Here is a 17468-nt window from a genome sequence, read left to right on the forward strand (position 1 = left end):
CACGTTGTCGGCACCATCTGCTGTGCCCGTAGCCCTTGGGACTCCTCCAATCAGCTACGTATTTGTTGGAGTGTCGCTGACACCCCCTCCTGAATCTCACTTCTGTGTCCTATCATCTGCATCAGCTCTGGGAAAACCTTGTCCAGAGGCTCAGTATCTGACTGGGACCCAGCTGTGTCCTGGGATCCAGCAGACCTCCGACTGCCACCTCCCTTGGATGTTCCTGCCTCTGCCTGATGTCCATCAGCAACCGTGTGGTGCTCATCAGATTGTGGCCCAGAAACCTGTCCATTAATGTCACCCACTAAGTTGTGTGTCTCTGCATTGATGGAAGGTGGGGTGATAGCTGTGATGTATCGATGGTGGTCTCCCCGGAGCTCTCCTCCGAGTTGGTCTCTTGGGTGGCAGAGGGGGGGTGGGGGGTGGGACTCTGGATGGCCCAGCCCCATCAGATGGAGATCCTGTGAGAGAATGGACTTGTGGTCAGTGACAGGGAAGGATCATTTTGTCTGACATCAACAGTTCACGTGAGACAGGTCATCTGATGAAGAGGGAATGGATCGTCACCTGTGAGGCGCAGGCCAACCTCACTGTCAGTGACTGCTCTCTCCTCGGTCGGCTATCTTCTCCTGCGGGGGCAAGGAGAGGGCCTTGTGAGCCACGTGCTTGATGGATCAAGGGGGTCTATGGCAGTCCGTGTTACCCCAGGGTGATTAACAGGATGTGTAGGCAGCAAAACTGGACATGAAGGGATTGTGCCTCTAGGCTCCAGGGGGCGCTGAGGAACAAGCACAAAGATTGGGTGTGGGGAGGGTGCAAGGTGTCAGCCAGTGATTTGTTTGGGGGGGGCAGGGGGGAGAAGGAATTTGAGGGGTGACAGGTGGCACTGATGCCAGGCAAGATGTGGTAACTTACCCTTGCAGCTCGGGGGATGTCGTTGGTCTTCCGACACTGGACAGCTGCCCGCACTGACAGCCGCTGCCTGTCAGGAGGTATTGCTGACACTGCTGCTGATCCTCCGACCCCCTCGGGTATCCAGGATGTACCGTCTGCCATCCACAGCATCGACAAGCCTGGCCAGGTCGGCATCCCCAAAAGAAAACTTTTATCTCCCTGTGTAAGTAGATGAACAGATTTAATTTTCTCGAGAGAAGGCAACTGTTGTGTCCTGTAACGAATTGGCAGTGTGCCACATGGCTACGTGGTGACTTCAGCAGAGGCTCTTGGGGCATTTTCCCTCTCTTCCATCTTAGACTGTGAGCAAGCAACACCTCTGTAAATAACCTCTGACAACTGGTTAAGTGACCCACGGTGCGGTAACTTGGTTCGTCTTTGTCTCCACTCTGAAGTTAAAGCAAAACTCCTTAAAACATAAGAGCGATGGAAGCATCTTCCTGGAGGTGTGGGTTGAACCATATCCCCAGGTGGAGAAAATGGCACAGCTAAAGGGTGTGGCAATGGGATTGGCGCTGGTAGCGCCGGTCGAAGGGTGTGGCAATGGGATTGGCGCTGGTAGCGCCGGTCGAATGGATGCCTGGGTGTCAGTCACTGGAAGCCAGATGTAACCCATTGTGGACTGACTGGAGAATTCGCTCTGAGAATCCGAAATGAGAAGCAAAAGCTGGGAAATTCTCGGAGGACAGGCTGTTAAAAGGCTGCAGTATTTTTCATGACCTTCAGAACATGACTTTACCAGGAAAGCAAAACATTCCTGTATCTGCAACGCTGCGTCAGGAAGAACACAGCTCAACATTGCTCTTTGTTTTTTCTGTAGATTATGGGAGAAGAACAACAAAAAGAGCTGACATTTATTTTTACCTTTTTATTTATTTGTGGGTTGTGAGCGTGCTGACAGGGCCAGCATTCGTTGCCCATTAGCAGGTGGTACTGAGCTACCTTCCTGAACCTCTGCATTTCCCATGGTGAAGGTATATCCACAGCTCTGTGGAGAGAGGGAGTGCTCGGATTCTGATCCAGTGATGGAACGGTGAGATGGTTAAGCGCGACTTGGAGGCACGGGTAAAATAAAAGCAACATAATGTGGTTGCTGGAAATCCAGAATAATTCCCAGCACTTTCTGTATTTGCTGGCAGTGGTAGTGTTCACGGTGTGAGTGCTCCATTTGTCTTTCTAGGTGTTAAAGGTTGCAGGTTTGGAATGTGCTGTTACAGCTGCCCTGATAAGTTCCTGCAGTAGGTCTTGTAGATCGCACAAATTGCAGCCACAGTGTGCCAGTGTGGCGGGAATAAATGTTCAGACCAACGCAGGTGGTGTCATTCAATCAGGCTGCCTTGTCCAGAACAATATTGAGTGTTTTTGCAGGCATTCCTGATGAGCAGAGTCCTCGATCCAACCACCTGGAGCTGGTTCATCAATGATCCTTTCTCCCACGTGAAGATCAGGGGCTGGATTCTCTGTTTCAGGGACTATGTCCCCGCGCCGTCGTGAATACTGTGGCTTTTCGCGCCAGAAAATCTGGTATCAAAATGCCACATATTCCCAGCCCTGCAGGGGGCGAGTAGGACCCGTCGTGAAGCTTGCAGCTCCAGCTGCAGATTCGGGCCCCCACACTTCCAGGTCAGAGGTGCACGGTGGAGGCATCCAGCGGCCGCGCCGTGCTCCATGCCGGATTCAGACCGCGGAGCTGGACCTCCTAAATAGAGCCCCCAATTGGCCGCGCGCCCCACCCTGACTGCCCGCTCAAAAATAGACCGGTCCCATATGAGGCCCCCTCTGCCTTCCGATTGGCCCGCCCCCGACCATGGGGGCCATGGACTGTCCACAGCCGCCACGCGGATATCTCGAACGGCAGGACCACATTACATCCACGCCGCCGGGACGTCTGCCGGTCAGGGGCGGAGAATAGCGAGGTGGGCCTCTGGGAATGGCGGCAGGTGGGTGATACCTGGCACGGCGTCCTTCCCGGGTATGCCACTTTTCGGGGGCCGGAGAATCGGGGAACCGGCGGCGGTCCCGAGTCCATGTGCGAAAGATGATTCTCCGCCCCGGCACCGGACGTGATTTCGCCCTCGCCGTGCAAAGAATCCAGCCCAGAAGTGACTATGTTTGGCTGGTGGTAAATGCACCATGGTGTGCTGGTGGTGGCCAAAGGGAATGTTTCGGGTTCTGGATGGGGTATCAGTCGAGCGGGCTGCTTTGTCCTGGATGGTGTTGAGCTTATTGAGTGTTGTATGCATTCCAATGGGCATGTGAACAGATATCCAGGCCGGAATCTCCCTCTCTTCATGCTGGTCTGATTCTCCGCTCCCATAGACAGCACACCCCCACCTCTGGGTTCCAGACAACGTGGGGGAGGCTGGGGCGGGGGTTCACTGGGAATTCCCATTGACAACAGCAGAGAATCCCGGCGTCACTGAACGGCGCACCACTCCCCGCTGCCGAGAAACACGCAGCTGGGAGGCTGGAGAATCCTGCCCGCTCTGTCGGTAGCACTTTTGCTTCTGAGTCAGAAAGTTCTGGGTTCAATTCCCATGGCAGAACTTGAACGCAAACATTCAGGCTGAGAAGTACTGGCCGATGGAAGGAATACTGCACTGTCTTCCAGGCAAGGTGTTTACCAAGGTTCCTTCTGCCCTCTTGGGTGGATGTGAAACATCTCAAGATGTTCATTGTATTTGGAGGGGAGTAGAGTAGTTATCCTCGGTGCCCTGGCCAATATTCATCCCATAATCAACATTGTAAACAGAGGATGGGATTCTCCATTTCAGAGACGAAGAGCTGACGCCGGGACTGAATGGCAGGTGGTCTACGGCCCCACTGCCAGGACCGGGGAGCAGTGCAGGAAGAAGGTGCACAACCCCTCCCAGGCCAGCCAGGGTGAGTCACCATCACCACTGTCCCCTGGCACCAACCCCCTGTCCCACACACTCACTGTCCCCCACCTAGAGGACGATCGAACCCCACCCGCCGGCAGTCCGTGTGCACCCCACCCTGCACCACATGCCAACACCCATACCAACCGCCATGGCCGGCATCCCACTCCGTAATCCCGCGACACTCCGGATCACATGTCTGGGGACAACGCTGACTTCTCATCACTGTTGTCGCCAGCACCATCCCCGAGACGTTCACCTCGGTTGGGCTTTATAGTGAAGAGGCTCCTGGGGCTCTACCTGGTGCGTACCACATACATGTGCGCACCACATACATGTAGTGAGTGGTACCTCACGTGGAGGTAGGATTCCCCGGGAGGGCGGACGGTCGGAGGGTGTCCCGACCCCAGGGACTAGCTGCCGCCCTGTCTGGTCTCGCGCTTCTGGAAAGGACAATCCGATCAATGCTGGAGGTGCAGACACCGAGCCAGGGACTACACGAGGGGGTGTCAGCAACCATCCAGCGCCTGCAGGTACAGGTGGAGAGGTCCAACCGACAGACGCAGGATGCAATGCCAGCCATGCGTGCCACCCAGGCCAACACTGCAAGGGTGGTGTCCGAGGTGATGGCCTTGGGTATGAGGGTTTTGCCCATGGGTCAAGACACTCTGTGCGGGTGGTGACCGAGGCACAGGACAGGGCGGCCATGTCACAGACAGCCAGGTCCCCACCTTGAAGGACAAGGACCTTGTGATACTGTCAATTCACTGTGAGACCGTGAGAACGAGTGAATACTAGGCTTTATTATCCAGGAACCCGCCTGCACATTCACCACAGACCTCGAGGCATAAACGTTCAGGGCGACCGTCACTTTGACAGCCTGCGGGAGTAGGTGCCCTCACCCATACCCCCGCGGTTCCGGGTGCACCTTGATCCGGCAGATATGCCATACTCCTTGGTCAGCTGGAGTCTTCGGTGACACGTTTGGTTCGGCAGGTCCTCAAAAGACGGATGCTGCTGGTACACAGGAGGCCTGGTGCAGAGCCTCCTTCCCACCTCCTCCTCGGCCTGTTGGGCGGCTGGCTCTCCATCCACACCGGCTGGCACGTGCTCCACTGGGGCAGGCTCCAGTTCTGCAGGGTCCTCCTCCAGCAGCTCCTGCTCAGGCAGCCTCGGTGCGTCCCCCAGGGCTGCGATGGCCAGGCAGATGCCAACCACCCCTGGTTAAATATTGAAATCAATTGCACGGGGTGAAGGGCAGACGTGTCAGCCTGGGGAGTACTTCCGTGCACACCAAGTCCAACAGGCTGCCCGCTTGCCCTGGTTTACATTGCAGCCCCCAGCCCCACCCCCCCATCCCATTCACACCCCCACCCCTGGTCGTTGCCCCTGACACTTTGCCCTCTGCACTGCACCTCTGGTCCTGTCGGTGCTTGGCACCAGGAGGCATCTAACCACACCATGCCATGGCCTGTGCTGGACCACGCCCAGCCGTTGATGGGTCAGCTGGTATCTATGGGCTCCTAGGGGGGTGGCCTGTGGGGGGCGGTGGGGCACCCATACAACCGGCTCTGTGCATCATTGGGACAGGGTGGGCAGTCAGTGGAGTCTCGGGAGACACCCTGGCTCCACGCCCCCTGCTACTCCCCCCGGCTCTGGCAGATGCCTTCCCACCCGGCGGCACGACTGGCAGCCCACTGTTGCGCCTTTGGAAACTTGCCTTACCTCCTCTCTCGCCCTCATCAGCCATGGCACCTGCTTCCCGATTTTAAATGACACAAGCAAACCGCGCCATCGTCACTTCCATCAGTCGGAGGCGGAGCACCGTGGGAGGCCAGAGAATACCGGGTCGGGCCCGTTGATGACATGCTAACGGCCGTTACTGTACAATGTGGAATGCATTCAGGGCGGCATCGAGGCACTGAAGCATGGTGTTCCGTTGGACACCTGGTGCCCACCTTGATTTTTGTCTGATCCGCGATTCTCCTCCGGATCCCAATTCCGGATACCGCTGGATGGAGAATCCCGCCCAGAGTGTCTGGTCCTATCACATTGCTGTTTGTGAATGTTTGCTGTGTGCAGATTGACTGCCATGTTTCCCACATGTGGTAAACCACTGTTGAATCTGTATTAGGTGATGTACGGTAGGACCTGTACTACAGGTTTGCCGGTAGTCCCTGCCTGCTGGCTCCGCCCAGCAGGCGGGGTATAAATATGCGTGTCCTCCAGCCAGCAGCCATTTCGCCAGCTGCTGTGGGAGGCCACACATCTGATAGCAATAAAGCCTCAGTTGGATTCAACTATCGTCTTTGTCCAATTGATCCTGCCTCACAACATTACAACAGTGACTACACTCAGGAGCTCCTCATTGGCTGGAAAATACTTTGAGACATCATCAAACACATCTGCGGGTCTCAGATCTGTGGCAATGTGCCATTCAGTACATCGTTGGATACCATTCAGACTGAGATTTGAACTTGCAATCTTCTCTGTCAGAGGCAGGTGTGCGAACACTGATCTATAGCATGCAGAAGACTTATAGGAACGCATATTTACATCACCTGTACTGGATATTTTGCCAGTGGGATTTGGTCGTGCAGTACTGAAGGTATGTGGAGAGGTGATACTGCATGTGTTCTGTTTAGTCTGGACCCCTGTTTATCATGGAATAAAACTCCATGTTTACATGACAGCTGTAAATTTTGCATTTGCTGTGAATTTTCACTGACTCTCAGTCGATGGTTAGGTATAAACATTGCACAACTATTTATACTGATGACATTCCAGAGTCCAAGTTTTAATGCACTGACAGAAGATCTGACACCTGCTGTAAAATAAGAGATTCATAGGAGTCCCAAGTAAGAATAAGGTGAAAGTTTCGCTATTGACCTGCATAATGGGGCTTGAGGCCCAGGATGCACTCGGCTAAAACAAACTGGCGTCCGACTGCAAGTGTTTCTGGTTTATTGCCCCTATCGATGAGGGCTCGCTCCCTGATGAGGTAGGTCCTTACTCTGTAAAACCTGAAAGGCAAAGAGAAGATCCTTCTAAAGGCCAGTCTCTGTCACACATGTTTGGGTTTTGTTCAGAGACTCAATTTCACTCAGTGTCCCAGGACATTCGCTGTGGCATTCTGAGCAAGCACTCTATGCAATCTCCCGCCTTCTCATAATATCCTAAGACCAGGAACAGGACTTTCTAATATAATTTTTAATAATCTTTATTGTCACAAGTAGGCTTACATTAACAGTTACCTTGCAAATCCCCTAGTCGCCACACTCGGGCGCCTGTTCGGGGACACAGAGGGAGAATTCAGAATGTCCAAATTACCTAACGGCACATCTTTCGGGACTTGTGGGAGGAAACCGGAGCACCCGGAGGAAACCCACGCTGACACGGGGGAGAACGTGCAGACTCCGCACAGACAGTGACCCAAGCGGGAATCAAACCCAGGTCCCTGGTGCTGTGAAGCAACAGTGCTACCCACTGTGCTACCGTGCCAATTCCCCCTCCCACCCCCCGTGCTGTGTTTTCCAGCGGCAGAGGCGGGGCTGGCCATTAACGGGCAGCAGGGTGATTCAGTCCCGCCGATGTCAACTTTCAATTGTCCGCTGGCCACGCTGCCCGGGGAATCCGCCACAAGGGGGGTCGCCATCGGCGAGACAGGAAACCCGGAACTAAAGGGATATAGAAATTGGTTTAGTGCTGGTCTGTGAGAGTAGGGCGATTGGGAGAGGGAGGGCAGTGATCATGCGGGAGGACAGGCAGCCAGAGAGGGAATTGGTAATTGGGAAGTGGTCAAAATAAGAAGGTTGAGAGATTGGGACTGGGTGGGTTGTCCCTGCAGATGGCTGGCATCGATAAGACAGCTCGAATGGCCTCATCCTGTGCTGTAGCCATTCCATGATATTGTTTAATTTTCGAAAATATCTTTATTCATAAAACACGGAGAGCACGTTTCATATTAAACATTTCCAGAAAGTGCAATAGAATTCAACTTCTCTCCATTCGGCATGTTGCACTCTGAGGGGCCGCAATACTTCAATAGACTCAACCAAGAAGGTTAAAGAAAACGTGGCTTATTCTAACACGCTAGTGTTTGGAATATACATCGGATCCCAGCGAGTCTGTACTCTCAGTACTATACCTCTCAGTACTATACCTCTCAGTACCATACTGTGCTCTCAGTACTATACCTCTCAGTACTATACTGTGCTCTCAGTACTATACCTCTCAGTACTATACCTCTCAGTACTATACCTCTCAGTACTATACCTCTCAGTACTATATCTCTCAGTACTATATCTCTCAGTACTATACTGTGCTCTCAGTACTATACCTCTCAGTACTATACCTCTCAGTACCATACTGTGCTCTCAGTACTATACTCTCAGTACCATACTGTGCTCTCAGTACTATACCTCTCAGTACTATACTGTGCTCTCAGTACTATACCTCTCAGTACTATATCTCTCAGTACTATACCTCTCAGTACTATACTGTGCTCTCAGTACTATACCTCTCAGTACTATACCTCTCAGTACCATTCTGTGCTCTCAGTACTATACCTCTCAGTACCATGCTGTGCTCTCAGTACTATACCTCTCAGTACTATACTGTGCTCTCAGTACTATACCTCTCAGTACTATACCTCTCAGTACTATACCTCTCAGTACTATATCTCTCAGTACTATACTGTGCTCTCAGTACTATACCTCACAGTACTATACCTCTCAGCACTATTCCTCTCAGTACCATACTGTGCTCTCAGTACTATACCTCTCAGTACTATACGGTGCTCTCAGTACTATACCTTTCAGTACTATACCTCTCAGTACTATACCTCTCAGTACTATACCTCTCAGTACCATACTGTGCTCTCAGTACTATACCTCTCAGTACTATACCTCTCAGTACCATACTGTGCTCTCAGTACTATACCTCTCAGTACTATACTGTGCTCTCAGTACTATACCTCTCAGTACTATACCTCTCAGTACTATACCTCTCAGTACTATATCTCTCAGTACTATATCTCTCAGTACTATACTGTGCTCTCAGTACTATACCTCACAGTACTATACCTCTCAGTACTATTCCACTCAGTACCATACTGTGCTCTCAGTATTATACCTCTCAGTACTATCCTGTGCTCTCAGTACTATACCTCTCAGTACTATGCCTCTCAGTACTATACCTCTCAGTACTATATCTCTCAGTACTATACTGTGCTCTCAGTACTATACCTCACAGTACTATACCTCTCAGTACTATTCCTCTCAGTACCATACTGTGCTCTCAGTACTATACCTCTCAGTACTATACTGTGCTCTCAGTACTATACCTCTCAGTACTATACCTCTCAGTACTAAACTGTGCTCTCAGTACGATACTGTGCTCAGTACTATTCCTCTCAGTACTATACCTCTCAGTACTGTACCTCTCAGTACTATACCTCTCAGTACTATATCTCTCAGTACTATATCTCTCAGTACTATACTGTGCTCTCAGTACTATACCTCTCAGTACTATACCTCTCAGTACCATACTGTGCTCTCAGTACTATATCTCTCAGTACTATACCTCTCAGTACCATACTGTGCTCTCAGTACTATACCTCTCAGTACTATATCTCTCAGTACTATACTGTGCTCTCAGTACTATACCTCTCAGTACTATACTGTGCTCTCAGTACTATACCTCTCAGTACTATACCTCTCAGTACTATACTGTGCTCTCAGTACTATACCTCTCAGTACTATACCTCTCAGTACTATATCTCTCAGTACTATACTGTGCTCTCAGTACTATACTGTGCTCAGTACTATACCTCTCAGTACTATACCTCAGTACTATACCTCTCAGTACTATACCTCTCAGTACTATACCTCTCAGTACTATACCTCAGTACTATACCTCTCAGTACTATACCTCTCAGTACTATACCTCTCAGTACTATACCTCTCAGTACTATATCTCTCAGTACTATACTGTGCTCTCAGTACCATACTGTGCTCTCAGTACTATACCTCTCAGTACTATACTGTGCTCTCAGTACTATACCTCTCAGTACTATACCTCTCAGTACTATACCTCTCAGTACTATATCTCTCAGTACTATATCTCTCAGTACTATACTGTGCTCTCAGTACTATACCTCACAGTACTATACCTCTCAGTACTATTCCACTCAGTACCATACTGTGCTCTCAGTATTATACCTCTCAGTACTATCCTGTGCTCTCAGTACTATACCTCTCAGTACTATGCCTCTCAGTACTATACCTCTCAGTACTATATCTCTCAGTACTATACTGTGCTCTCAGTACTATACCTCACAGTACTATACCTCTCAGTACTATTCCTCTCAGTACCATACTGTGCTCTCAGTACTATACCTCTCAGTACTATACTGTGCTCTCAGTACTATACCTCTCAGTACTATACCTCTCAGTACTAAACTGTGCTCTCAGTACGATACTGTGCTCAGTACTATTCCTCTCAGTACTATACCTCTCAGTACTGTACCTCTCAGTACTATACCTCTCAGTACTATATCTCTCAGTACTATATCTCTCAGTACTATACTGTGCTCTCAGTACTATACCTCTCAGTACTATACCTCTCAGTACCATACTGTGCTCTCAGTACTATATCTCTCAGTACTATACCTCTCAGTACCATACTGTGCTCTCAGTACTATACCTCTCAGTACTATATCTCTCAGTACTATACTGTGCTCTCAGTACTATACCTCTCAGTACTATACTGTGCTCTCAGTACTATACCTCTCAGTACTATACCTCTCAGTACTATACTGTGCTCTCAGTACTATACCTCTCAGTACTATACCTCTCAGTACTATATCTCTCAGTACTATACTGTGCTCTCAGTACTATACTGTGCTCAGTACTATACCTCTCAGTACTATACCTCAGTACTATACCTCTCAGTACTATACCTCTCAGTACTATACCTCTCAGTACTATACCTCAGTACTATACCTCTCAGTACTATACCTCTCAGTACTATACCTCTCAGTACTATACCTCTCAGTACTATATCTCTCAGTACTATACTGTGCTCTCAGTACTATACTGTGCTCAGTACTATACCTCTCAGTACTATACCTCTCAGTACTATACCTCTCAGTACTATACCTCTCAGTACTATATCTCTCAGTACTATACTGTGCTCTCAGTACTATACTGTGCTCAGTACTATACCTCTCAGTACTATACCTCTCAGTACTATACCTCTCAGTACTATACCTCTCAGTACTATATCTCTCAGTACTATACCTCTCAGTACTATACTGTGCTCTCAGTACTATACCTCTCAGTACTATACCTCTCAGTACTATACCTCTCAGTACTATACCTCTCAGTACTATACTGTGCTCTCAGTACTATACCTCTCAGTACTATACCTCTCAGTACTATATCTCTCAGTACTATACTGTGCTCTCAGTACTATACTGTGCTCAGTACTATACCTCTCAGTACTATACCTCTCAGTACTATACCTCCCAGTACTATACCTCTCAGTACTATATCTCTCAGTACTATACTGTGCTCTCAGTACTATACTGTGCTCTCAGTACTATACTGTGCTCAGTACTATACCTCTCAGTACTATACCTCTCAGTACTATACCTCTCAGTACTATATCTCTCAGTACTATACCTCTCAGTACTATATCTCTCAGTACTCTACTGTGCTCTCAGTACTATACTGTGCTCTCAGTACTATATCTCTCAGTACTATATCTCTCAGTACTATACCTCTCAGTACTATACTGTGCTCTCAGTACTATACTGTGCTCAGTACTATACCTCTCAGTACTATACCTCTCAGTACCATACTGTGCTCTCAGTACTATACCTCTCAGTACTATACCTCTCAGTACTATACCTCTCAGTACTATACCTCTCAGTACTATATCTCTCAGTACTATACTGTGCTCTCAGTACTATGTCTCACAGTACTATACCTCTCAGTACTATACCTCTCAGTACCATACTGTGCTCTCAGTACTATACCTCTCAGTACTATACCTCTCAGTACTATATCTCTCAGTACTATACTGTGCTCTCAGTACTATATCTCTCAGTACTATACTGTGCTCTCAGTACTATGCCTCACAGTACTATACCTCTCAGTACTATACCTCTCAGTACTATACCTCTCAGTACTATACCTCTCAGTACTAAACTGTGCTCTCAGTACTATTCCTCTCAGTACTATACCTCTCAGTACTATACTGTGCTCTCAGTGTTTCTGGCAGACGCGCGTCCGATTCTAATGCATGCCCGCGGACTGATATATTGCCCAAGTGCGCGATGATGTCGGGACACGTACCGACGACTTCTCTCACAATTTCACACACTTCCTGGTCAGGCTCCCGCCCACCCGATCAACGTAAAATCATGGCCCATGTTTCCAGCACATTTGAACACGTGTCTCGTCTGCCACATAAGGAGATGCCCATTTTGCATCATTGAATTATTGTAACAGAATTTCTGGCCCTGTGTCCCAATACCTAACCAACCACAAAGACACTACAAATTATCTCTTGGTGAAATTCATGCATTGTTTGAAAATGATTGACATGGAAATGCTGCTTTGCAAGGTCGATGCTGTTTCTTTGCAATTTTCACTTTCTGAAGAGGGGGCTAGTTTGTTACCGAACCCAAATCTCACCTCTGTTAAACCTGGGTCAACTCGTTCCAGATGGACTGGGCTCTGATTTCAGATCGTTTTAAATTTTAACTCCCATCCTGACCGTCTCCTGTTGTCTGGTTTATCTCACCTGACGGCCAGTTAGTGAAGTAAGAAACTAAAAGCTAATCTTTAATTTACAGGATTTATTTACAGAGAAAAACATTCGTGGAATCTACCTCCTCACAACAACAGTGTCCCTAAAGTGTCTCGTTATACTCTGTTTAGTGTGCCACTTAAACCAATAAACAAATTACCCCAGTGACAGCCCTCAAAGGGACATTGTTACAAAACTCTAATTTGATGAAGATGTCGGGGGGATTTTCTGTTGCCTGGCGCCGATATCGTAATCAGCATCGGGCGGAGAATCCCTTTGTACGACCGAATCAGGCACACCGCCTGTTTTCAGATGCTCCACCCCCTCCAAAACGGCATCATCGGGGAATACTCCGCACCCCGTTGGGAAGGCCTCTGGACATTACCTGAAGGCTCTCGCCCAATGCTCTGCCCCCTGGTGGGCCGAATTCCCGACGGCGCGGGACATGTGTGCTCTCAGTTTGAGTGAACTTCGTGTGGCGGCTGCGGACTGTGTCCAGCGCCGTCACAGTCGGGGGGGTGGGGGGGGGGGGGTAGTCCCGGGGTGGCGAGGGGGTGTCCAGGGAGGCACTATCTGGCAGGTCGGGTCCACGTGCGGCCAGTGCCATGTTGCACAGCGCGACCGCCGCAGGTCGTCATCGCGCGCATGCACGGCCACGGACCTGGCTATTCTCTGGCCGTTTTTGGCGCGGGAGCCGGGCATTTTACCCGGTTCCGCTTCTAACCCCTCACTGGTCTCAGAATCGGTGAGGGTTTGGCGCTGATTTTGCCGTCATAAAACGCCACAGTTCCCATACCGCCGTTGCCACTTGGCCTCAAAATCGGAGATTCCAGAACATCGTTTCTTGCCTTGATGATGCATTCTGGCCTTTGTGGTGCCCAACAGCCATGGAGGACCTCGAGGGTATCGCAGAATCCTGGGGCTCCCTCTTCAAGGACACTCGGGCAGACAGTCAGGTTGTATAATTCCCCAGCTGCCTGCTGCCTGCAGTCATCTTGGCCAAGTCTAGGAACAAGAAAGCCTCCCCTACCCCCATTCTGCACCAGGGAAATATTTCTTTGTGCTCTTTTGGGTAAAATCAAATAAATAAATAATCAAATTAGCTAACAACCACCACTTAAAGGAGCACTGTATATAAAGCAAATCTTTAACAGAAAATTATCAAATCAAATGAAGATAATGTTCTTGGGATTGATGACACGCTCCAGCCCCTGTGACGACCAGCTGTGGAAGGCCTCAAGCATCCAGGCAGGCATCGCATGTTCACTCTCCCGGGACACTCTTGCGTGAATGTAGCTGTGGAGGAGGGACAGACAGTCGGGCCGAATGACCCCATCAGCCGCTCACTGCCTGCACCTATTAATGGCCACTTGACCAGGCCCAGGAGCAGACTAACAACGGGATTTCCCCAAAACTGTCCCATCCCAACTCCACTCTGCAACAGGGAAACTTCTCTTTGTGATCTTTTCAGTACCAAATTAAGAAAATTAACAATTAACTAAAGATCCACCTCTGAAAGGGGTACTGTACAAAAACTTCAACAGATTTAATATTGTTTCAATTCCCAGCTTGGGTCACTGTCTGTGCGGAGTCTGCACGTTCTCCCCATGTCTGCGTGGGTTTCCTCCCGGTGCTCCGGTTTCCTCCCACAAGTCCTGAAAGATGTGCATGTTAGGTAATTTGGACATTCTGAATTCTCCCTCTGTGTACCCGAACAGGCGCCGGAGTGTGGCGACTCGGGAATTTTTACAGTCACTTCATTGCAGTGTTAATGTAAGCCTACTTGTGACACTGTTGCTCTTATTAGCCTTAGTTTTATTAGCTCTAATTCTGTCGCCTTTGCTCATGAGTCGCCAGGTATCTTTCTGATACCGCCACGTGGTTCAAGCTCCAGTTATGATTAATAAGACAGCACACCGCTTAGTAAGAGTTAAATCAACGATCATTTATTATATACAGCAATAAATACTTATACAATAATCCTACTTTCTAGACTACCACCTACCACTACAGGCCAATACTTAACTTTGGGAATGGCCCACCAGGTCAGGGAAATGAATGGCTTATCGAATTGGGTCTGGCCTGCGGGATTCAAAGGCTGATACAGGTCGATGGCTAGGAGTCTCTATCGGGTAGCGATCGCTGGAGTCAAACTTACGGTTTCTTGTCGGTGGTTCTTGCAGAGGTTGCGAGCAGGAGAAGAAGGGAGAGAAGGGTCGATCTGAACTTGGCCCCTTACTCTTATAGTTCCCAGGGGCTTCCCGCCTCTCGGGGCGGACCTTGACCCTGGTCCCAAGTGATTGGACTTGTTCCCAATCACTGGGTTCGATATTCTCCAATAATGGGGTGATTCCTTGATCGGGGGGTGGTCGTTCACCTTTCTTTGTCTCGGCCACTGCAGGCGCCGAGAGGTCTGGATCGGCATTCAATTGCTAATTTGTAGCAATTGTTCCCGGGGATAGCCGATTAAACTGCAGATGTCTGGGTTGATGTGCTGCTAATGGTCACAGGTATCGATCTGGGCCGACTTCCCCAGAGCCGAATACACTGTTCTGTCTGCAGCTGTCCGTTTGTGCCCTGTTGGCTGATTTTCCCATCAGCCTTTTCCCATTAGCCATTTTACATCGAGTTTTGGCCAAATTAATCGGGAATCAGCCATTTTAGGTGGCTGCAACACTAATAAATATTATTATTAATAAATTAAATTAAAACTTCATTATGGGTGGAGATTATGCCCGCCACTTCCACCTGTATATCCTTGACCTTAATTTAGACAATTAAGATATAACTAACATCGCCAGATGTAAAAACACTTTCAATGTTTCTACAATGTGATCTTCAGCATATATAGATGATCAAATCTTCAAGAACAATTTATAGGGTCTGTCTACAAACTATTTGGCATGTGTGAGATAGAGATGCATTCGTATAATTAATAAATCATTGATTTCTATATCTTTAAGCTAGTATGCATGGCACGATATGTTGTCATTTCCTGAACAATCTCACTACTGTAAACAACACACTCATTCATTCATTTATTCATTCATTGCAAAGTCTGTTTGTATTCCAAATGATTCAGACATCGTTCTGTCAGAGTGAGATTCTCACAACTGACATTATTCCACTCTCAGCTCAACCTTTCTTTGCTGCAGTTGTGAGTCACCGCATTTGTTTTTGCATGCATTAAAATAAGTAGCTTAAAAGATTGTTATTTTCTTTGCAACAAATTATCTTAAGGGCTGTTTTGTGTGGATTTTACACTCTCCAATTCTTCCCTTACACCTGCCCTTGAGGTGATCTGACCCAAGGCGGGATATTGATCCAGTACCTGGTGTAATTGGCCATCCTCGCGTATAAACAAGGCAGTGAATCAAGCTCTTTGACTGTGGAGGGCATCAAAAATCAGCCCCGATCTGTCTTCACCCTGTGCCCTCACACCACCACCATGTTTTGGTCCTTGTCTTACTAGGAGAGTGGGATCTTCCCATTCTGATTCCGTGACATGGCACACGGGGGATGGGTGGGGGGGGATCCTGCCCAGAGTTTTTCTACATTGTTCTGTCAGTGCGCTTTTCGCCTGCAGGTGACACTACAGTGGTCCTCTCACCCATCTCTCAAATCTCTGGAGCTCTACCTTTTTTTTAAATTTACAGTACCCAATTCATTTTTTCCAATTAAGGGGCAAATTAGCGTGGCCAATCCACCTAGCCTGCACATCTTTGGGTTGTGGGGGCGAGACCCACGCAAACACGAGGAGAATGTGCAAACTCCACACGGACAGTGACCCAGAGCCGGGATCGAACCTGGGACCTCGGCGCCGTGAGGCAGCAGGGCTAACCCACTGCACCACCGTGCTGCCCTCTGAAGCTCTACTCTTGGGAGATTAGGTTATTGATTAGTCACAGTTTTGCATATCTTACAAACCTTAGATCCATCACTGCCACACAGTCATAATGTCATCGGGCGGAGTTTTCCAAAATAATGGCAAAATGTCAGGTTCTGACTGAAAACCGAGGTGTTTCTCTCCAGAAACGGAGCCAGGTTTTCTCACCAGATCTTCAGAGAACCCGGAAGGGCATGTCTTGCACCATCCCTCTGGCGAGGCGGGCTCTGATGGAGTCGGCTATCTCGACCAAACAGAGATCGGGATGCCATCTTGAAAAGGTACCCAGATCTGTGAGATAAATGAACTATCCCCCCCCCCCCCCCCCGCCCCACCACCACCGTGGGCATGGAGGACCCCCTCACAAGCTTTGGAGTGACCTTCCCTCCACCATGGAAGTATGGGGGAACTCTTCCCCCCCCCACCCCATGTGAGGCAGGTGCCTCCCCTGTAACATACATAATGGGAAGCCCCCCCCCCCCCTCTCCTTCAATGGAGGACCCCATACAGGACCCTGCTTAATAGGGGGACCACCGTCAGGGACCTCCTTCATGGGGAACCCCCTCAACAACCCGCTAATTAGTGGTACCCCCAACAGGGACACCCTAACTAGAGGGACTCTCCCCACAGACCCTGCTCAGAATAAAGGCCCCTGTCTGGATTCTAGAGAACAATCCAGACAGAGACAGTGACAGAAATTACAGCTGTAACACTTACTTGGAAATTACAGCAGTAACACTTACCTGGAAATTACAGCACTAACACTTACCTGGAAATTACAGCACTAACACTTACCTGGAAATTACAGCAGTAACACTTACCTCGAAATTACAGCAGTAACACTTACCTGGAAATTACAGCAGTAACACTTACCTGGAAATTACAGCAGTAACACTTACCTGGAAATTACAGCAGTGACACTTAGCTGGAAA

The 17468-nt window shown here is 49.1% G+C and overlaps 1 long non-coding RNA gene across 3 annotated transcripts in view; it reads left to right on the forward strand.

Annotated features, from left to right (window-relative positions):
- The window catches only part of LOC140394904 (uncharacterized), a 51094-nt gene that overhangs the window by 22768 nt on the left and 10858 nt on the right, over positions 1 to 17468 (forward strand). The window lies entirely within an intron of this gene.

Source organism: Scyliorhinus torazame, chromosome 18 (genome assembly GCF_047496885.1).
Source record: "Scyliorhinus torazame isolate Kashiwa2021f chromosome 18, sScyTor2.1, whole genome shotgun sequence".
Taxonomy (NCBI): Eukaryota; Metazoa; Chordata; class Chondrichthyes; order Carcharhiniformes; family Scyliorhinidae; genus Scyliorhinus; species Scyliorhinus torazame.